This window comes from Delphinus delphis, chromosome 2 (assembly GCF_949987515.2).
Source record: "Delphinus delphis chromosome 2, mDelDel1.2, whole genome shotgun sequence".
Lineage (NCBI taxonomy): Eukaryota > Metazoa > Chordata > Mammalia > Artiodactyla > Delphinidae > Delphinus > Delphinus delphis.
Genome location: NC_082684.1, coordinates 74,203,813 through 74,227,265, shown reverse-complemented (window position 1 = coordinate 74,227,265; position 23,453 = coordinate 74,203,813). Strand labels below are relative to the sequence as shown.

At 46.2% G+C, this 23,453-nt stretch overlaps 1 pseudogene; it reads left to right on the top strand.

The window, feature by feature from the left end:
- LOC132418107 (dehydrogenase/reductase SDR family member 2, mitochondrial-like) overlaps positions 1 to 23,453 on the top strand; it is a 160,367-nt pseudogene that overhangs the window by 46,444 nt on the left and 90,470 nt on the right.

The window sequence follows — 23,453 nt, the reverse complement described above, 5'->3', positions numbered from 1 at the left end:
GAGCTTCTATCTCTACTTACACACTTCAAGATCCTCATCTATAGTCTAGAGCCTCTTGGTCTCTACACTCATATAGTCCACGGCCTACCAGGGTATCTTTTCTCAGGTGTGCTTCAGACACCTCCAAAACAACATCTCCCAAATCGAATCTCATTGTTCATCTACCCAAATATGCCCTTGTCCTAAGGTTCCTATCACAGTGACTAGGACCACATTTAAGCGTTTGCCTCTGTTAGAAATCTGAATATTATTGCCGACTCCTCCTCTTCTTTACTCTCTCAGCAAATTCTGTCAATTATATTTCACAAACTTCACAATTATATTTCTCAAACCTGTCTCTGCATATCAGACCGCCTTTGCTTTTGTTTGGTCCAGGACTATGTAGGCTTTGCATTGCACAGCTCCAGGAGCAACCATCCCTAGACATCATGGGGAATGGAGTCATGATGGTAATGGTCCTGGGGGAGACCCTCATACCTTCTCACTTAGCTTACTGCTGCTGCAACTTTCTAATATTCTCCTCACTTCCAGGCTCATTTCTCTTTAATCTTTTCTCCAAATGTGGCAAAAGATTTCTTCTAAATGCAACTGGGAGTATGTCACTTTTCTGCTACAAATCTCTTTGCTTGCCTGACCTTTCCACCTTAACTTTTCACCACTTTAACTATCTATGTTTTCGCCTTACTAAATATTTGGGCTTCCCCAAATGTCCCATGCTTTTCCTACCCTCTGCATTTGCATATATGCTCCCTGTGCTTTGAAAATATATCACTCTTTATCTTGCTAACTTATTTATCCTTTCAGGTGCAACCTAGGGTTAATCTTCCAGACCACCCCAGTTTGGGTTGTAATCTTTCAGAGGTCTTATAATCACACCTTACATTGCCTCTATCACAGCACATACTACACTATGTTGAAATATGCATTTCCTTATCAGTCTTGTCCATCAGGTGTGAATTTCTTAAGGGAAGAAACCTTGAGTTATTTATCTGTATATTCTCAGGGCTTGGCATGTCACTGCCTATTAAATGCTCAATAATTTTAAGAAAATGGTAAAAAGAAAAATAATTTTTTGGCATCTGTCAACTACCTGCTTGCCATTCTAGTCACATCTATCAGGAAGATGGAAGGGAAGGGAAAATATTACTTATTGATTGCCATTCGCTCCCTTAGCGTTTGTCGAGTCCCTTCCATTGTCAGTCACCATGCTAGGCACTTTCACACAATTACATCACTTAGTCAGTTCAGTCCCACAGTCAGGAAAGCATTATTTTCGTTTTAGACATAGGGATCTTTTATGCAGAAGCATGGCTTTTGAAGTTAAACTACCTAAGTTGTAAGTTCAACGACTTGGCTGTTCAGCTAATGATGGTGATGGGCTTGCAACTCAAGTGACCCCTTTTCAAAAACCATGTTGGTATCAGTGCTTCATATTTTCCCAGCGCTTCTTTACAGATTTTTTTTTTTTTTTAAATAACACTTCCTGTTCAAGATGGCAGGCTGAGTACATGTGTTTGTCTCCACTGACTCTGGAACCATTATTGAAATAACAGTATAGAAGCACAAAACCCATCCACATAAAAGTGAAGTGAGTAGAAGGAGACGGAGGTCATTAGCTGACTGTGTCAGTTATAAATCCATTGCCTTTCTGCTCCAAACCCACCCATTGTTGCCCTGCTTGTGGTGTTGAAACATCGCCCCCTTGCCAGCTGCCATGTTGTTAGACTTTATCACAGGGCACTGGAATGACACTAGCAGAGGAAGGGGTATTTCCTCCTGCTCTAGCAGGCTCTTGTGGTCCAGCACCTCCCCACACACTGCTTCTCCTGACGCTCCAAAATGCAGTTTTCCAGTAAGTTCCAACAGTGTCACACCTCTGCACATATGGCTTCCACCAGCACCTCTCTGATGGCTTTGCAGTGAGTTCTGAGGCTCAGAACCTTCCTGAGATGGTTCCCCCTGGCACCCCTGAAGGTGACTCTCCAGTAATTCTTCCTGGCATGGTACCTCAGCTGAATTCACCATCCAGTGAGCCATAGCCATGCTCTCTCCAACCATATCTGGATCAAAGTCCTGGGGGAGGGGACCACTTTCCAGATTTCTTCCTTCCTTGCGGGCTCTGCTTCAGCCCTGGAGTAGTGGTTGCTCCCTACATCTCCTATTCCTGGCTCCAAAGATAAAGTCAGTGTATCTATTGTAAAGAGCAACAGGGATATACCAGTAATCAGAATGACTTGGCTCGCAGAGATTTTGGCAGGAGCTAACTGATCACAGTGTTTATAGGAACAAAATAGATGGACATCTCATTAGAGGATTGTTTGATCTATATAAAGGAAAAACTCTAGTCTGGTAGGAAAAAAAACCTGACTTGAGTCACCTCTGTGGAGAGTCATGATCTCTTACTCAGTTTCCAGATCTAAGTCAATTTATAGATCCAGAGTCCTTTGATTGAGAAGGGAGCTGGATCCCCTTGAAGAATAGTTCTGCATCATTTCCAAAAGTACATACTATCATTTCCACTTATACATACCATAAATCTTCTTCCCCCAAAGTACTTGTGATCATATTTTGGGTTACTATTCATTGGAGAAAGACAATACCCAGACATTTCAGGGATTACTAAGACACTAGCTCTGAATTGATGCTAATTCCTAGGGACCCAAAACACCACTGTGCCTACTAGTTAAAGTAGGGGCTTATGATGGTCAAGTGACCAATAGAGTCTGAGCTCAAGTGTGACTCACAGTAGGTCTAGTTGGTCCACAGACTCACTCTGTTGTTATTTTCCCCATCCTAAATGTGTAATTGCAATAAACATAATTAGTAACTTGCAGAATCTTCACAGTGGTTCTCTGACCCATGTGTTGAGGGCTATTGGGATATATTCCATAAAATTAAAGATCTACTTGCACCCCTTTGTTCATTGAAGCACTATTTATAATACCCAGGACATGGAAGCAACTGAAATGTCCATTAGCAGAGGAATGGTTAAAGAAGATGTGGTACGTATATACAAAGGAATGAAATTGTGTCATTTGCAGAGATGTGGATAGACCTAGAGACTGTCATACAGAGTGAAGTAAGTCAGAAAGAGAAAAACAAATATTGTATATTAATGCATATATGTGGAAACTAGAAAAATGGTATAGATGATCTTATTTGCAAAGCCGAAATAGAGACACAGACGTAGAGAGCAAATGTATGGATACCAGGGGGAACGGGGGGTGGGGGGGGTTGGGATGAATTGGGAGATTGGGATTGACATTCATATACACTACCATGTATAAAATAGATAACTAATGAGAACCTACTGTATAGTACAAGGAACTCTACTCAATGCTCTGTGGTGACCTAAATGGGAAGGAAATCCAAAAAAGAGGGGATATATGTATACGTACAGCTGATTCACTTTGCTGTACAGCAGAAACTAACACAACATTGTAAAGCAACTAGACTCCAATAAAAATTAAATTAAAAAAGATCTAAATGTAGACAAAATTAAAATTTAAAATAATATTTAGGAATAATCTTAAAATGGATGAGACATTCTTAAACATGGCATGAAACTCAGAGCTTATATATGAGAAAGATAAATGAAAAAGATAAATATATTTGGCTACATAACCATTTAACATTTTTGCATGGCAAAAGGCACCATAAACAAAGTCAAAGACAAATGATATACTGCAGCAAGTATGTGCAACACATATTATTGATAAAATATAAAGAGCTTCTATAAATTGATTCCCCTCAAACCCCAAACAGTCCAATAGAATAATAGGAAAATTATGAGTAGAAAATTTACAGAAGAATATAATCAAATAAATGATTAATAAACGTGAAGAGATTCCTAACCTCTAGTAGTAAGGAAAATTCAAATTTAAGCAGATATGAAATAACATTAGTAGTGTTAATTATGTTATTAATGTACCCCATAATCTTCACCCTCTCTCCTAAATAAAAAGGAATCTAAACCAACAGCCTTAGACTTCCTTGGCGGTCCAGTGGTTACGACGCTGCACTTCCGCTGCAGGGGGCATGGGTTTGGTCCCTGGTTCGGGAATTAAGATCCTGCATGCCTCACAGCACGGACAAAAAATAGAAAAAAAAAAAAAAAAAGGAATAGCCTGGTTTCTACCTTTTTGCTCCTTTCTCTAGACTAGAAAATGTATACAAAATATGATTACAAACGTATAGAGTTTTGTAGTTGATGTTTGTTTTTATAAAAATGATATATATTTCTCTACAACTTGCTTTTCTCACTTGATAATATATAAGGACCACCCATTCAGGTAAATAATACATACATAATTCATTCTTTTGAAAAGCTGCATAATCATCTATTCAATGGATGTGCTATAATATATCTAGCTTTTCATCCATTTTTCATTGCATAGAAAGCAAAGTAGGTAATATAGAAAAAGAATAACCATTAGATTGTCATCAGATTTCTTGTCAGGGATAACGGATGCTAGAAGACACTGCATTTAAACAAGGATGTTTCCACTGATAAAATTTTATAATTCCTGAAGAAGATACAGCAGTCATAAACTTTTATGTTTCAAATACAACAAAGCCTGATGACTTTTGCCAGGACACATAACCCAGACATGGCCACACTGGGTTTGCACACTTTCTTTGAATTTCTATACACATTATTACCCAAATAAGCAATACTTAAAAAGCGTTACCATTAGCGAAGGAAATGGGCCCTTATACACTGTTGTCTGGAGGGTAAAATGGTACAGACTTTTGAAAAGCAGTTCAACAGCTGCATTAAGACTTTAAAATATTCATATCTGTTTCCTAGCAATTCTACTTATCTGCCTTCAGCCTAAAGATTTCGTCAGGTAGGGGAGCAAAGCTTTATCAACAAGGATAAACACAGCATTATACATAATAAGGAAAAACTGAAAACAACATAAATAATTCAACAACAGGAAATTGTTAATTAATTGTAGATCATCTATTAGGTGGCATAGACAATCTTCTGAAAATCATATTTTAAAAGACTAGTGCCATGAAGACTGCTCAGGATATAATATTAAGGGTAAACACGAAACAGAAAAGCATGGGTTTCAAAATACTTCCAGTGCTATGGGGTAGAATACTTTGTAGCCCAGAAGTTTGTTGCTTTAATATCTACTTAGACTTTCAGTTATAAAATGAAACAAACCATCACAGAAAACTAGGATCAACTGCAAAGCTGTAAAAACTAGATATTCAAGGAGAAGGTGTTGGCAAAGTTCATCGCATAAGTAAGGACATTGGTGCTTCTGCAGAGGATGTGGTTCGTTCTTTTAGTCTGTCAATCAGCTAGAATTGCAGAACAATGTTCTGGGCGTGGCAGACACCACTCGGAATAAGCAGTCACCACAGTAAAGGATTTGAATGGTGCAATGTCAGAAATACAGATAAGTATGTTACCAACTGAAACATAATTACAGCCGTTACAAAGAGCACTGAGTAATATGGAGAATCATGGTTGTGTTGGTGGCTTGAACATCAAATGACACTCTTGATGTGGGATGCACATACCTCCTGAAATCTCTCCATGGGTGACCCATTCTCCTCCCCTAATTTTGCACTCATTCCCTCCTGGGGCTTTCCCACTACCGTATGGTAGTGACCCCTACTTCGACCTCCCTTCCTACTACCTCCAAAGATAAGGCGTCTGAGCGTGATGGAGCCAGTTGTAGACAGATTCGGAGGGCTGGCCTTTTTTTGGGTCTGGGCTATGTCCATGTGTGTGATTTGTGCAAACAGAAAGTCTGTTCTGATGCTCTAATGACTCTAAAAGAAGACTAGGAGGTAGAATAGGGAGGGGAGGCTGAGCTCATCGGAATATTCTGAAGGGGGTGTGAGAGAAGAAGGAATGGGGGTTGAAGCTAAGCCTTAAATGTCTATGCCCATGGGAGACAGTATCTGGGAATCTACAGAGAGGAGCAGTTGCTTTACGAAGCTCCCCATCCACAAATCAAAGAAGGGTCATTAGGATCCACATCTCAGGGAAGGTTCTGTGCTCTCCAGAAAGGCAACTTATCTCCTAGGAAAGGTGGGTGGGAATATTTCCCCCAGGGCTGGGGCTATAGACAGGAATTTATCTCTGCCTAGCTTACCCTCTATCCAGGGTATACCAGATGCCAGGATTGTGTTGCGGGAGCCTAGAGGTGAGGGATGTGCCTTGGTCACCACCGTGAGTAACCAGAGTGTGGCCAGTGAGGGGCTGTTCATAGTCCAGCCCAGACTGCAGTAAGGGTGTGTGTGTGTGTGTGTGTGTGTGTGTGTGTGTGTGTGTGTGTGTGTGTGTGTGTGTGTGTGTGTATGCCTGTGCTCTTCTAAAGATTCATTTCTGGCCCTCCCTGGTTACCCTTTGGGTACTAGGTCCTTATCCAAGGGAACACTGACTTTCCCCCTTTCTTCCTTCCTTTCTTTCTTCCTTTTCTTTCCTTCCTTCCTTCCTTCCTTTCTTTCTCTTTCTTCCTTTCTTCTTTTTAAATTGAAGTATAGTTGATTTACAAACCTCCTTCTTTCTTTTTAATCCCTGAGGATAAAACTCCAAATCTCCAGTCCAGGCTGCAGAAGCCAATAGCCACTGATCAAAGAGGCACTACTGGGCCGGCCACTCTCCACTTTCGGAGGCTCTGGGCTTTCCTCTCCTCAGAACACAAGGTCAGGCGGGGCCGAGGCTCCTTAGGATTCTGCTGTGGGGGAGAGGAAGCCTGATCTTATCCCTCAGGGAACTCCTTCTAGAGTTTTCCTACTGATCCCTATGTCTAGGAAGTGTGGCTGACGTTTGCTGACAGCTGATTAGGACCACGGTAATCGTTCAGGAAATCTAAGAACAGGCCAGTTTTCATACAGTTTAAGTGTGCAACTTAGCCAAGGTCATCAAATTTAAAAAGCAGATTTTACTGCTGGAGCTTTAAATGTGTTGCCATTTGAAGATAGTCTTTCAAAATCCTCTGTGGTAAGTGTTACAGGACTTTTTTTTTTTTTTTTTTTTTTGCGGTACGCGGGCCTCTCACCGCTGTGGCCTCTCCCGCCGCAGAGCACAGGCTCCGGATGCGCAGGCCCAGCGGCCATGGCTCACAGTCCCAGCCGCTCCGCGGCACGTGGGATCCTCCTGGACCGGGGCACGAACCCGCGTCCCCTGCATCGGCAGGCGGACCCTCAACCACTGCACCACCAGGGAAGCCCTACAGGACTTTTTTTTTTTTAAAGAAAGTCTTTGTATTATAAAAGCAATACTATTCCTAGAAAATCTAGTAAGAGAAGTAAAGTAGAAAGTCAAGGGAAAGAAAACACCTGAAGCTCCATCACCCATCAAAACTCCATCAGAAGAAAATTACTTTTGATGTTTTTGTAAATTTCATTTCAAATTTATTGTTGATTTGTTAAATTTAATAATTTCTGCCTTAATCTTTTAAAATGTCCCTTCTTTTTTTTAAAATAAATTTATTTATTTTGGCTGCGTTGGGTCTTCATTGCTGCACACGGGCTTTCTCTAGTTCCGGTGAGCAGGGGCTACTCTTCGTTGCAGTGTGTAGGCTTCTTATCGCAGTGGCTTCTCTTGTCGCGGAGCACAGGCTCTAGGCGCATAAGCTTCAGTAGTTGTGGCTCTCGGGCTTAGTTGATCCGCGGCACAAGGGATCTTCCCAGACCAGGGCTCCAACCCGTGTCCCCTGCATTGGTAGGCAGATTCTTAACCACTGCGCCACCAGGGAAGTCCCAACAAATATATATTGAGTGCTTACTGTGAGTCAGTCACTGTTCTGGGCTCTTGAGGTACATCAGTGAACAAAGCAGATAGAGATTAGTGCTCTCTGGAGCTTATAGTCCAGGCAGGGCGTGTGGATAATAAACAAGAGACATTATAAAAAAGTAAATGACATAGTATGTTGGAAGGTGATAAGTATGGTGGAAAAGAAAAAGTTAAGAGGGATCCAGAGTGATGGAAGGAGAGGGGAGTAGAGAGTGGCCAAATTTGGCTTCATTGAGAAGTGACATTCAAACAAAGCCTTGAAGAAGGGGAAGGCGACAGATGTGTGGCTATCTAAGGGAAAAGCATTTCAGCAGAGGAGCAGCCAGTGCAGAAACCTTAAGGCAGGAGCGTGCTCAGCATGTTTGAAGAACCCAAGGAGGCCACTGTGGCTGGGAGGAGAATAGTAGTAAGGTCGGAGGTGCAAGGGGGAGCACAGATCATTTAGAGCCTTCTAGGTCATGGCAAGGATTGGGGTTTTGCTATGGTCTGAATGTTTATGTCCCTTGCAAAATTCAAATATTGAAATCCTAAACCTCATGTTGATGATATTTGGAGGTGGGGTCTTTGGGAAGTGCTTAGGTTCTGAGGGTGGAGCCTTCATGAATAATGGGATTAGTGCCCTTATAAAAGAGGCCTGAGAAAACTCTCTTACCCTTTCCACTGAGTGAGGCTATAGTGAGAAGAAGTTGTCTATGAACCAGAAAGTGGGCCTTTACCAAACAACAAATTTGCCGGCACCTTGATCTTGGACTTCCCAGCCTCCAGAAGGTTAGAAATTAAATTCTACAATTCTGTTGTTTATAATAGGCTACTAGCCTATTGTATTTTTGTTACAGCAACCGGAACGGACTAGGATGGGCTTTCACTCTGAATGACATGGGGAGTCACTGCAAGTTTTTAAGTAGAGGAGACACTTGCTCCAGCTGACATGTTTAAAGGCTCACTCAGACTCCTGTGTTGAGGTTAGACTTTAGGCAGGCAAGGATGGAAACAGGGAGAGAGATGACAGTGGCACCCACCAGGTAGTAGCAGTGCAAGTGGTGACAGTGTTAGATTTTGATACATAGTGAGTTAGAACCAACAGGATTTTCTGAGAGATCGGATGTGAAGTATGACACAGGGAAATCAAGGATGACTCCAAACTCTTAAGTGTGGGCAATTGGAAGGATGGAGTTACCATCATCTGAGAGAGGGAAGGCGGAAGCTAGAGCAGGTTTGGGGAAAATAGGAGAAGTTTAGTTTTGATATTTATTAGTTATCTATTGCTACATAACAAAATACCCCAATATTTAGTGACTTAAGACAACCATTTATTAGCCCAGTTTCTGTGGGTCAGGAGTGGTTTAGCTGTGGTTCTGGTTCAGGGTTTCTCCTAAGGTTCCAGTCAGGATGTCAATAGGGGCTTGAGGGCTTAACTGAGGCTGGAATATCCACTTCCAAGATGGTGCACTCACATGGCTGTTGGTAGGAGGCTTAGTTCCTGGCTACATGGACCTCTCTGTAGCTGCCTGAGTGTTCTCACATCTTGGTAGCTGGCCTCTCCCAGAGCAAGGGATCCAAGAAAGAGAGAAAGAGAGAGCAACCAAGATGGAAGCCACAGTGCCTTTTTGTGACCTAGTCCCCGGAGTTACACACCATCACCTTCACTGCACTAAAATCAGCCCACACTGAAGGGCAGAGGAATTAGTCTCCACTTCTGAAGGAAAGCATATCACAGAGTTTGTGGACATGTTTTAAAATTGTCACAGGTGTATTAAGTTTGAGGTATCTACTAGGTATCTCAGTGGAGATGTCAAGTAGGCATTTAGTCCACAAACCATAAATGCTGGAGAGGGCGTGGAGAAAATGGAACCCTCCTACATTGTTGGTGGGAATGTAAGTTGGTGCAGCCACTATGGAGAACAGTATGGAGGTTCCTCAAAAGACTAAAAATAAGGTTGCCATATAATCCAGCAATCCCACTCCTGGGCATATATATGTGGAGAAAACTCTAATTCGAAAAGACACATGCACCCTAATGTTCACGGCAGCACTATTCACAATAGCCAGGACATGGAAGCAACCTAAAGGTCCATTGACAGATGAATGGATAAAGAAGATGTGGTACATATATACAATGGGATACTACTCAGCCATAAAATAGAATGAAATAATGCCATTTACAGCAAAATGGATGCAACTAGAGATTATCACACTGAGTGAAGTAAGTCAGAAAGAGAAAGACAGTTACTATATGATATCACTTACATGTGGAATCTAAAATATGGCACAAATCAGCCTATCTGCGAAACAGAAACAGACTCATAGACGTAGAGAACAGACTTGTGGCTGCCAAGGAGGGTGTGTGGGGGAGGAATGGATTGGGAGTTTGGGATTAGCAGATGCAAGCTATTACCCAGAATGGATAAACAACAAGGTTCAACTGTATAGCACAGGGAAGTATATTCACTATCCTGTAATAAACTATAACGAAAAAGATTAGGAAAAACTATATATATATAACTGAATCACCTCGCTGTACACCAGAAACGAACACAACATTGTAAATCAGCTATACTTCAATAAAATAATTTTGTAAAAATGTAGACATTTAAATACGCTAGTCTGGGGTTCGAGAGAGAGGTCTGAGCTAGAGACATAAATTTGGGAGTCCAGAGCATACAGATGGCATACATATTGGGCCACTCCCTCTCTCAATGAGAATGCACGGCAGTAGGGCAGACAGGAGCTGTGCACTGGCTGCCAAAATGGCTGTGGTCACCGAGTCCACATGTAGCTGAGTAACGGGAGTACCCAACTGGGATGCATCCAAGGGATGTAGCAGCCCCATTACAGAGTGGATCTGCTGTCAATTTCCTTCTCCCACATCCCTGCCCAATCCACTATCCTGTTACCCAGCTCTGGAAACTATCATGTTTCCAAGAGTGAGCTTCTGTCATTAAACACTCCCATTTCCCAGGAGGCAGAGTGAGAAGCTGGAAAGAGCAGGTGCTTTGGACTCAGACGTGGATTTGAATCCGGGCTCCAGATTTGTTTCCCTGGGCAGTTTGTGACTTGACTTAACCACTTCTGTAAAATATTATACTTGGATAATAATGCCTTTATGATAGAATGGATGCTAGGACACTGTGAAAGCTCAGCACATAGTAGGTGCTCAGTAAAAGTTAGTTTCTTTTTTTCTCAGACAGATTTGGAGTCTGGGACACTGGGGAATACATTTTATGTCTCATGATCAGGCTCCCAGGTGGAGGTAGGGAAGGGGCTGAAGCCATCACAGCCATCTCTGCTGCGGGATCAGCTTCACCATACCTTGGCGTCTGGCCCAGGATGGGACCCACGTGGTGGTCAGCATCTGGAAGCAGCAGAACGTGGACTGGGTGGTGGCGGTGCTGCAGGGGGAACAGTTGAACACGACGGGCACTGTGTGCCACGTGGGGAAGGCTGAGAAGTGGGAGTGGCTGTTGTCCATGCTGAGGGGTCAGGGATGGGGGTGATACAGGTGCAGAGATGGGAACACACAGACCCAGCCTAGGGAAGTCAAAACACTCCTTAAGATAATTTTGGATATTTCCCAGTGCCAGACATATACCAACACCCCATCACATTAGTGTGTGAGGCGCTCAATGTTGTTATAACAGCTTTACGGTGGGAAACAGACCTTAAGTGTCAGGGATGATTCTGAACCGAGCTCTGCCTCACTCCAAAACCCACATTCTTTTTTTTTTTTTCCGGTACACGGGCCTCTCACTGTTGTGGCCTCTCCCATTGTGGAGCACAGGCTCCGGACGCGCAGGCTCAGCGGCCATGGCTCACAGGCCCAGCCGCTCTGCGACATGAGGGATCTTCCCAGACCGGAGCACGAACTCGTGTCCCCTGCATTGGCAGGCGGACTCTCAACCACTGCGCCCCCAGGGAAGCCCCCAAACCCACATTCTTAAGCAGGACTGTGGCTCTGCCCCTGGCAGGTCCCTGCAGGGTACAGATGCCCGAAGCCTGGTGATGCTGGGACAATGCCCATGACAGGGGCTGGTCTGTGGACCGGAGCAGGGGAGATGCCAGGCTGGGGACCCCATCGTGGTCACTGTGGGAGTGGGTACTCTTCTTGGGGGCTCACAGGGAAAAGGTTGTTTTTGAAGAGCCTTAAAGGACAGTGGGAATCAGCCAGCTATGTTTTCCAGAGAAGAGACACCAGGTACATGGGACTTAAAGGGAGGAGGTTTCTGATCCACAGTTTCGTCTCTTCCTCACCCTCTGTGCTGCCTCTGTCTCCCCCCAGGCCCTAGAGTCCTGGGGGCATCAAATTCCTGGTGTGAGTGCTGCAGTCAACCCCCTGGTGGGGAGCACCCTGGGGGCCGGTAAGCTGGTGGGGGACAAGGTGAGGCCCGGGGAGCATGGAGCTGTGAGGTTCTCTCCGTCTCCCAAGTCTACTCACACACCTGCACGTGTTCCCAGCTGCCCCCTGTTCCTTGGAACTGCAGCCCCCGGTCCCAATGGGTAGAGCACACCTGGGTCAATCTGCCCCGGTGGCCAATGATGCTGCAGACCTTCTCTACTTCAGCCTTCCTCCAAGCACAAGGTGTGACGGGACACACCCACTCAGGGCCAGATCCTCTCTCCTGGCTCAGAAACCTGAGGTTGTTGTAGTCTCGACTCACTGGCACCCATTCTGATCCCTCCAGTCTGGCTGTCCCAGGGACACCTCACCTGTCCTCAGAGACGGCTGAGAAAAGGGACCCTTGCCCGGCATCCCAGACGGAACACACTAAGCACAGCAGGGACTCCTGCTGCCTCTGCAGACTCCCTGCCCCTGCTGTTCTGAGGGCACCATCCTGACCCCTCCCGCAATGTGCGCAGAGGTGGGTCCTGCGATCAGGCAGAGCCGTTCCCTCTTTCCTCCTTGTCGAGTCTTCCTCCGCTGACCACCCCTTCCTTCCTCTCCTTGCAGACCCTGCCCCACTTTCTCTCTTTGGTTCTCACATTCCCTGGCTCTCCCAGCCAAGTTCCTCTCCCTCCCTCCCTTGCCCAGCCTCAGGCTCTTCTAGGAAAGTCAGATTTCCGCATCTGCCCCTAAAAACAGCACCGTTGTTTACCTTGTGCAAATTCTCACCTCTCCTCATTAAAGCAGGCACTAACACCCCAGCTTTCCCAATGTCCTTTCCTGATAACTGTTTTCACTGACCTGGTTCTCTGGAGGGTGACGTGCCATGAGGAGAGTCTGGCGTGAATGACAGTGAAGGGCTCGTGAGCCAAGTGCTCCTGGTGGGCGAGCAGGTCCCTCAGAGCCCTCCTCCGCACTCTGGGAGAAGAGCACCCACACCCCCAGCTCCTCCCCATGGGACTCCAGGGAGCGGAGGTGGCTGCTTCCCCACCCTGTTCTGATTGCAGATCCTGGTCGTGAACGTGAGGTCCCGGCTGTGCTGCTGAACCGGCTGCTGCCCCTCGTGGAGAAAAGGGGGGAGGGCAGGGAGGGCCCGTGGAGTTGGGGGGACTCGGCCTTGCTGTCCTCTACACCAAGGGGACACTTGGGGAAGGAGCCCTCAGTGGAATATCCCAAGGAGAGGAGGTAGAAGGAGTGTGCTCTGGCTGCCAGGGTCTGTCCCCGTCGCCTCCTGAACCACGTCTGCAGGCTACTTTGTCCCCGGGGATGTGGCCAACACAGCGAAAGGGACTGTCTGGAAGGAATGTGGTCGGCAAATTCCAAACCCACAGAAGAGCCCCTATCACCCCTGACAGGCTGTGTCCCCTGAGAATGGCAGGCCAGATGCCAGGCCCAGGGCCTGGTAGTGTAACCCAGAGAGCCAAACCCCTCCAAAGAGGCCAGAGGAAGCCCCTTCAGTCCCTCCCCTGCATGCCTCTGGTAGCCAAGTTTCCCCCCCTTTGCTTTTCACCTCTTCTTGTCTGAATCAGAAACAGTTCTAGATTTGAAACTCAGGTGACTCTAAACGCATTTCTCTCCTATGGGAGTGGCTGTCCCCTGGGCTGCACCGACCTCACCCTGACGGCTGCCTCCAGGCTCCCAGCTCTGTTCTCCAGAGACCCAGCTACTGATTGGCCCTGCCCCTGTGACTGGTTCCAGGGAGTCCTGGGCTTTCCCAGCAGGGGAGGCTGTGTCAGCACCCTCTCAGGTCCAAAAGATTTTACTTCTCCCCAGAGACCCTGGCCCCATCCCCAATTTCCCTTCTTCTCCCATTATAGCTCAGCCCTGTCTCCTCATCAGAAGCCCATTTTCTGGGAGCATCTGCTTCACATTTGTGCTCACCTTTTACCTCATCACACCTGTCTGTTTCCTCACAGGGGAGGCTCTGCGGTGCTCATTGCCACTGCTGCTGTCTATGTACCTCCACACAGTGAGTGGGGAGCTTTGGAAGGGGGCAGTGGAATGGATGCCAGGGTGTCAGGGAAGTGAATATTGATCCTGTGTGATAAAAATATCCAAGTGCACAAATACTGAACATCTCTCTGGTCCACACTTAAAATCACACTCATTGCCTTTATCTCATTCAAACCCCACACCCCCAGGGCTGCCGTGGATGGTTGTACAGGTTGTTCACTGTGCAAAGGCACCAGGTCCAGGGACAGGGACAAGTGGGAGCTGAAATCCAGTCTATGCTCTGCTCACCAAGCCACGCACCCTGGAGAGGTACTCTATTCTCCTGAAGGAAAGGGGTGTCTTGAACATGCATTCACCAAGTCTGGCACCAGAGGGGCTGTATGGGCTCAAAGGAGAGTTCTTTTAAAAACTCACACCAGGGGGCAGTAGAGACATGGCATTCCTGTGACTATCGACAGGCAGCGCTTATAAACCACATAGCAGATGAGGAAATAGAGACCTAGAGATCTTAAGTGACTTGCCCAAGGTCGACCAAGTCATGGTACAGCAGGGGTCTGGCCTTGGGTCTCTTCAGTCCCATTCCCTGACCTCGCACCTAAGCTTTTCTCTCTGGGTCGAGCATAGACCAACATAGCTTCTGCCTTCCTGATCTTTCTTTAAGTCCGGGCTTCATCCTGCCCCAGCTTCAGTTTTGTTCCTTGGTAATTCCCAGGGGTGGAGTGGGAGGCGCGTCTGAGTTGGGTCTAAGGGAGAGCAGGTTTATCCTCCACAGCGCTGGAGGTCCAGCAAGAGCTCCTCCCCTCACTGGCAGTGTACTTTTACTGTTTCTTTTTCCTTCTTAGATGCTGGACCAGTACCACCAGCAAACTGCCCCACTGGGACTTACCAAGTCCTTGGCTGTGGAGCTGGCCCCATAAGGGCATCCGAGCGCATGGTGTGTCTCCAGGGCTTGTCAAGACTGACTTCAGCCGAGTGGTGAGGATTCAGCAGCTGCCTGCAGTTCCCATGCCAACCACTCTGTGCTTTCCCTGGCTGGGCAAGCCGCTCGGGGCTCTGAGAACAGCAGCCTCTCACTTCTCTGTAGCAGAATCAGGGCTCTGGCTTCTGTGAGAAGATCCAGTGGAATCCCCAGCCCCGGGCCCTAAGCAGGGTCATCTTCGCCAAAAGGCACACATGTGCCAAGAGTAGCCAGGCTTTTGCCTTTCACAATCCTATCGAGGACTGACTCTCTGAATTTTTTCAGGTTGAATATAATCTGGCTGTGCAAAACTCTTTTAAAAATCTCTGTGGATCACAGAGGCAGGTGGGGTCCCCAGAGGAGACAGGACTCTGATTGCACCCTGGCTTATCAGAAATTCCTCTCAACGAGTCTGGGGTTGCACAGCCTGGGAGCCGGGAGCTGGAGGACAGGAGGAGCCTGGGAGGTGGGAAACAGGGATGGAGGTATGCTGGGCCCTCCAGCCAGGTCAGCAGGGAGACAGAGGTCAGAGTTCATTAGCACAGGCATCGAGACTGCAGTTCTGTTCTCCTTCCATGCAGGGCAGGGCAGCCAGAGGACTGTGGGGACTCTGTCTTTCCTGTGCTTTCCAGATGCCAGCTACATCACTGGGGAGAACGTTGTGGTGGCCGGCCTTTCCTTGAGGCTCTGATATCCACCACCGGGACCGGAGGCTGTTGCTCTGGGTTTGGATATTGCATTTCGCCCTGGGAACCAGATGGTGATTGGCTAGGAGAATGAAGGCCAGGCCTCTAGGAGGTGTTGTAGGTGAAATCTAAGACAAATCTAGTGTAGGGTATGGAGGTGGGGAGACAGAGTTGCTGCTGAGCAGTTGCTGAGCTGAAGTCTTGATTTTTTTTTCTTTTTTTTTTTACTGGCAATGAACTTGTTTTGAAACTCTTAACCTCAGCTTCCTTGTGAAGATGGCAAGTATGAGCAGCTGCTTTGCCTGCAAATGCTATCCCTGCATCAGTGGTCCATCTCCTCACCACTACCCCCTTCCCTCCTGTTTCATCCTGAGATGCCGGAAAAAAGTCTTTGCCTGGGGAGTTAGGGAGGTGGTAATTAAATGTCTTGCCCAGTCTCCCAGGAGCACACCCAAGAGCCTATCCCTCACATGGTTAGTGGCTCCAAGAGGAGATTCACCTCCTCTTAGATGTCTCCCTCCCCACCTCCCTGCCTGGGAGCCATGGAAACAACCTGGATGAGGAATGGATGATCTGCTAAGAGTCCCTCCTCTGCCACTGTCTTACCTTCTCTGGTCTTCATTTTTCTCAGCTATTAAATAACGGGTTGGATTAATAGCCCCCACCCCTGCCCCCCTCTATTTTTCTGTGAGACTCCCTCTGTTTCCTGACCCTCTAGCTTCTGGGTCCCAGGGGTCTCGGTGGTTCCAGTTCCCCTCAACATGTGCCACTCTGAGCCTTGTCACCACCGCAAGGTTATGGCCTCTCTCATAAACACGTTCCTATCAGGGAGCAAAGGAAACTGGAGAAATCTGGGTCTCTCAAGGGGAGGTGGCTCAGACAGACCCCCAGCTTCACCCCACACAGGGGGTGCCCTTCCAGTCAAGTGGCTGTTACACTCCAGTCCTCACCCACATCCTCCTCAGAATTCACACCACCAGCTCCACCACCTTCATCAACACCGAGCCGTGAACCTTCCCTCACACGCCTCCATGGCTGGCCCAGGCCCCCAGTTTTCCCCAATGGCTTTTGAAAACTGCCACCACTCTTTCCTTACAGCTTCACTTTTATTCACTCTGAGCAAGGAGCTTGCTGTGCACTTCACAGAGAGAACAATAGCAGTAATGAAACAGGAGGGAAGGGGGCAGGGCACAACCTTTAAGAGAATGACGTAGCTCTAGGTCATGACAAAAACTAGTTAGAACCAGCTAGGTCCAAGATGGTGGAAGATTTGACTTCCAGTGGACCTTGAGCCCCATTATATGCTCATTGTACTACATTAGCATATGCTAAATGACACACCCACCAGCACCATGACAGTTCCAAGGCTGACCATCAAAGACCAAAAAGTGGGGGACTTCCCTGGTGGCACAGTGGTTAAGAATCCGCCTGCCAGTGCAGGGGACATGGGTTTGATCCCTGGTCTGGGAAGATCCCACATGCCATGGAGCAACTAAGCCTGCGAGCCACAACTACCGCGCATCTAGAGCCCCTGCTCCACAACAAGAGAAACCACCGCAATGAGAAGCCCGCACACTGCAAAGAAGAGTAGCCCCCACTTGCCACAACTAGAGAAAGCCTGCCTGCAGCAACGAAGACCCAACGCAGCCAAAAATAAATAAATTAATAAATTAATTTTTAAAAAAAGTGGGGAGTGGCCCAATTCCTGGAAATCTCTGCCCCTTCCCCAAAATAGTTGGAATAATCCTCCCACTCACTAGCCTATGAAATTATGCAGCCCATAAAAACTAACCATGCCATATTTGGGGCCTCTCACCTTCTGAGATGGCCCTCACTCTTGTCTGTGGAGTGTGTTTCTCTCTAAATAAATCTGCTTCTTACCTATCACTTTGTCTCTCACTGACTTCTTTTTGCAACGAGATATCAAGAACCTGAGCTTTATTAAGTCCTGAGAGGCGCAAGAGGGAGGGGATAAGGGGATATACGTATGCGTATAACTGATTCACTTTGTTATACAGCAGAAACTAACACAACATTGTAAAGTAATTATACTCCAATAAAGATGTTTAAAAAAAAAAAGTCCTGAAACCAGGAATGTGATATCAATTAAAAGACCGTGGGTTCAAGTCCCAATCTGAGTTGCATGGTTTCAACAAGATGGTACTCATCACCTTTCCCCACTCTGGTCTAAAACTTAATTGCATTGCTTCTATTCCTCCCCGAAAGCCCACACATCAGTGAAGGAGGTGCGTGTGTCTTCTCTCTCCAGGGAACTCCTTCCTTACCCACTTGGGATCTCATTCACTCCCACCCCTCTAGGCACCTCATTCCTTGAAATTTCTTCTCTCTTATCTGCAGCTTCAACCTCTCAGAGGTTTAAAGACAAAACAAAATCATCCAACAAACAAAACTCATATCTCTGATTATCCTGGAGCCATTATATTATTTCACTCCTTGCTGTAATAGTTCCTTGCTCCTGTGCCCTCTGCGGGGGTTTTCTCATCATCAGTGTGCGTGCTGAAGTTTTCTTTTCCTGCCTTTTGGGGTGTTTAGGAATTTAACATGCAGATCGCTGCTGCTCTCCACATACTCAGATACTCAGCAGGGTCTTCAAGGGTTCTTCCACAGTCACAGAAGTAAGCCTCTAAGTCTGTTGCTATTTTATTTTTTGTTTTTTTTTCTTTTCTGTCTCAGAAATTCTTCATTTTTGCACTAAGTCTACAGGGTCCCGCCTATGGGTTTCACGGCCTGCCCGATCACCTATTCTGTCATTTGAGTCCTGCGTCAAGGAAATTTTCCTTAGATATCTGGGGATTGGGGGGTGGGGGGAGATTTCTGCCATGGATCTCCTTTCTGATTCTGGAAACAAGTTAGTGTCCATAAGTGTCACCTTCCAAACAGGCTTCCGGGACACACTCATGACATTTCTCAAGAGAGTTTAAAGTGTGCTACCCACAGAACTGGGGAGGCTCTCTTGGCCTGACATTTTGGGGCCTTAGTCATCCATCTGGGGCTCCAACCGGGCAAAGTAGTTTCCCCAGCTCTCCCCTGGTGGGTATCCCAAGGCTCATGAAGGGGCAATCAGTATCCCACAGCCCCAGCCAGGAAGCATTTGGCCACCATGGTAAGGAGCCATGCCTGGACCTGAGAAGTGGAAAACCTCACACCCATTGGGGGAGCAAGGGAATTTACAATATTGGAATCCTTTCAGTAGGGCCTCCAAAATATGGATTGGTATTTCCAAGCTATCTATATGTGTATATGTAGAAGAAGGGTCATAACAAGAGTTACAAATCACTATTTCCCCATCAGCTCCCAAGGAGCTCCATTGGCTTCACAGACTTTTGCAGGAAGGACCTTTCTCTACACATTGTTGCTTCTGCTCATAAAAGAGGACACTTTGTAGAACTCAGCCCTTTCAAAAGTGTCGGTGGGGAAACACACACCCTTCGCTCTGCTGCCTTATTCACTTTTCCCTATAGGCTGAGGAGTAGATAAACTGATTGGTCCACATTACCGATGGGGGCTTACAAAGGCAAGGCAGTGTCCCCTGTCTCTTCCCCTTGGGCCACCTACACTTAGGTGGGCTCAAGTGACCTTTCTAGTCTCTAGTGAGCAAGGCTTGCCATGTCCTGTTCTGGGTTGAAGACGTTTGACCTGAAGCTTGCTGGGCACATCAGGTCAGCTCTACTCTGCCAGTTACCTTCCATTTAAAGATGAGGTAATGGAAAGCCTTGTTCTCTAACTTAGCATTAACAGTATGAAGGTGACCCTGACTGTGATTCCATCTGTCCCCTTTGGTGTAAGAGAGGACTGTGATCAATAACTAATGGTCCGGAATACTTATATTTCAGTTTGGGAGAAAGTGATAAATAATAACTGTGAGTCCATGGGGGCAGATTAGCTCCAGTCAGTGTATAAATCATAGTTTATGAGCTATTTTACAAAACCCTAAGATGTACTTATGGATTATCTTAAAACAAAATATCTCATTTGTACCTAAGTGGTGTGTACCATTTCGTAGAGTTCAATTTCTGACAGTTCTGTTCTGCTGGGGATTTTACTGTAATTGTCGAGGTGGGAGCAGGTTAGGAATAGGGTTTGTGGCATGGTTTGGCTGTTACCAGGGCTGACACTGCTCCCATAGATGTCTGCACATCTTGTTCTTTTGTCCTTGATATCCCTCAGACCATCCTTTCCTTCTAGAAAGAAGCACATATGTGCCTCAAATAACTGATGTACAGTTAAATTGATCTGTATATTCCTAACTTGCCATCTCTATCACTATCTGCTTTTATATCTACCTAGGTGTACATATTGTTATCCACCATCTATTATACCTAAATTATCTATTTATCTGTCTAGATAACTGGCAACTTCCTGTAGTTCAACTAAATATCTGTCCCTTCATCCATCCTGCAATCTGTTCAGGTAAGGACCCGTTCTCCTTAGGACCCACCTGCTCCTCGTAAAAGGGATTATGGAGGTGAGTGGTGAAGGCCTCCTGAGTTGAGCTCCAAGGCTACTCCACCTGCCCATCTTTCACCTACCCTGCCAAGCATGTGTCTGGCATTGAGGATGACAAGTGCTGGACCAGGAGTGCCCAGACAAGCAGGGAGGGGGTTCACAGGCTGGATGGCCCTGGGAAGAGGAAGCGAGGGTGTGTGTGAAAGGAAGAGGGGTGGGTAGGACCGTCTCCAAACCTCAATTCTGTTCCTGAGTGGTTTCCCCTCTGGATCTAGGTCCTTATCAGAGGCTATTTTTGCTTCCTTCTCTTCTGCTTTTGGCTCTTACTGGGCGCAAGCAGCAGTCAGTCAAACAAACAAAAGTCACCATCTCTTCCCCCCCCCCACCCCGAATATTCCAGGTCTTCCTTTCCCCTGGTGACAAGTCAGGCTGCCCTGGGGCTCCCACCAGGTAAGCACTGGAAACACTGTGGTTGCATTTGGGGTGGGGATACCTCAGTTTTAAGGCCTGCTCCTATCCTTCTTGCTAGACGTGAGGTCAAAGTTTCCATTATGATTTTGAGTCAGAGGCAAAAGACTAGCCCAATGGATGCCAAATTGGCCAAAAGGCAAAGCCGGTTCAAAAGCTCCAAATTTAAGGAATACATTTCACTCAGCTTTACTAGCACAATGTTAAAAATTGTAGCCAAGTTTTATATATGGTCAGATGGAGACTTTTAAAAAATTTAGGTACTGTGACATTTCTAAATTTTTTCAATAGGCGTAAATTCAAAAAACGTCTTTAGGTGAGATGCTGGGTTAAATATAAGGCTGTTTATCATGAACTTAATGTACCTTTCAGGGCTGGAGTTGGCTATTTAACAGCAGTCATGTTTTCTTAAACAAAGTAGAGACATATGGCTTGAAAAATGTATGCTTATTTGTGGGAAAAATGGAACAAACACTTGAAAGTGGGACTTTTCTGGAAAATCTGGGTCACAGAGTTGTTTATTTTTTTAGAGGATCCATGCGCCATCAGCAGAGCCCAAACTGTTTAATAAGACTTTAGCCTTTTTGTTCTGTGCTGGGCAATCTTGAGCACCTCAGTTGCTCTGGGCTCAGGTGCAACCAAGGGTGGTTTTGTTGCAGAGGCAAAAGGAATGGACACTCTTTACCAGCTACTGGAAATGTAAATCCAATGTAAGTTATTATGTTATCCGTGATATATCATTTTTAGTTGGTAGTGTTTTTGAATCAAATATCTGTAAATGCCAAGAGTAAAACAACTCTTCAACATATGTAGTTATTGCTGTACTCGTTAAGGCTGGGATTCATATTAATTCACTGACTCTTTCACCAGATTCTACTGAGAACCAAGTAAGTGGCAAGTATGCCATAGGGTTTGGGGGTATGGAAAACAAAGTGGTCCCTGACCTCAGGATGCACCCAACCAGGTACGTAGACAGGTATATCGACACGTCGGAACATGATAAGTGCTGTAACTGAAGGATGAGCTGGGTTTGTGGCCATATGGACGATAAGCACATCAACGACTATCACCTCCCAGTCTAGGCGGGATAAGAGGAGATGGAGGAGTTAAGCTAGGGAAACAAGAAGAATGACATTCCTGACAGGGGAAACGGCATGTGTAAAATTGCCAAACATTTAGGGAACTTGGTTTGGTATTCCTGGGGCTCAGACACAAAGAAGAAGGAGCAGTGGGAAAAGAAGATGGAGATAAGAGCAGAAGCCAGAGTCAGAAATCCCTCAATGCCAAGGTGGGAGAACTGGACACAGTCTTGAAGACAACGGAGGGACAGTAGAGGGAGCTTTCTTATCCAACATTTTGTGTCTCCCAGCTTTATGCAAGGAACTCAGACTAAGTTCCTGGCCATGTTCAGGCCTGAGGCATGATCTTCTGTCCCAGACAGTTGTTGAAACTCCGGACTCTGTGCTTCGAGTCTCTCCATTACTCATCACTGAGTATCTACTCTGTGCCCTGCATCACCCTGAGTAGTGCTGACACAAGATTGAATAAGAAAGTGAATTGATTAATGTAGTATTCTGCTCTAACAGATAAAATCCAAAATTGTAGTGGCTTAATAAAGGGGTCAGAAACTACCACCCACAGTTACCAGATTGCTATCTGTTTTTGTAAAAAAAAAAAAAGAAGTTTTATTGGAATATAGTTGTGTCATTCATTTATGTGTCACCTATGGCTGCTTTCACACCAAGATGGCAGAGTTGAGTAGTTGCAATAGAGACCATACAGCCTTCAAAGCCTAAATATTTACTATCTGGCCCTTTATAGAAAACGTTGCTGACCCTTGACTTAACATAGTAGAAGTTTATTTCTTTTTTATGTAAAGTCCAGTTGGAAGCAGAGAGTTCTGCTCCACAGAATTGAGGCTGATGGAGGCTCTGCCATCGTCAACACATGATTTCCAAGCTAACCCTAACACCAACATCTGGGAAGCCAAGAGGGCAGACAGAGCGTGCAAAGGTTTTATGGGCCAGGCCTGGAAATGTCAAACAACACTTCTATCCACATTCCATTAGCCAGAACTCAGTCACATGGCCCCATCTAAACACAAGGGAGTCTAGGAAATGTTGGAGCTGGCTGGGAAGCAACCTTCTAGTCATAGCTCTACTGAAGGGGAATCAGGGTCTTTGGTGGAAAGCCATCTATCTCCCACAATATGCCCCCGGCTTAGAAAGCTTGTGCTTGCAGTAGGATCACCACATGTGCACAAATAACCAGAGTGTAATCTTTTTTTTTTTTTGCCATACGCGGGCCTCTCACTGCCGTGGCCTCTCCCTTTGCGGAGCACAGGCTCCGGACGCGCAGGCTCAGCGGCCATGGCTCACGGGCCCAGCCGCTCCGCGGCATATGGGATCCTCCCGGACCGGGGCACGAACCAGCGTCCCCTGCATCGGCAGGCGGACTCTCAACCACTGCGCCACCAGGGAAACCCCCAGAGTGTAGTCTTTTAAGAGGCTTAAACCTTGATGACTTTATCAGTATCCCAGTAATGATGGAGCTTAACAGGATACATCACGATAAAATAGGTGACAATACTACAAAGACTAGGCATAGTCCCTCTTCTTTTACTGTCTAATAGAGTGGAAACATCAAATGTACACCTAATGAAAATAAATGTAAATATTTATTAAGCATCTGTCGTATGCTGTACTAGACCTTTTGAATACACGATCTCTTTAAACATGTGTCGTGGCCAGAGGAAGCCGAGACCAGGTGCATCTGCGC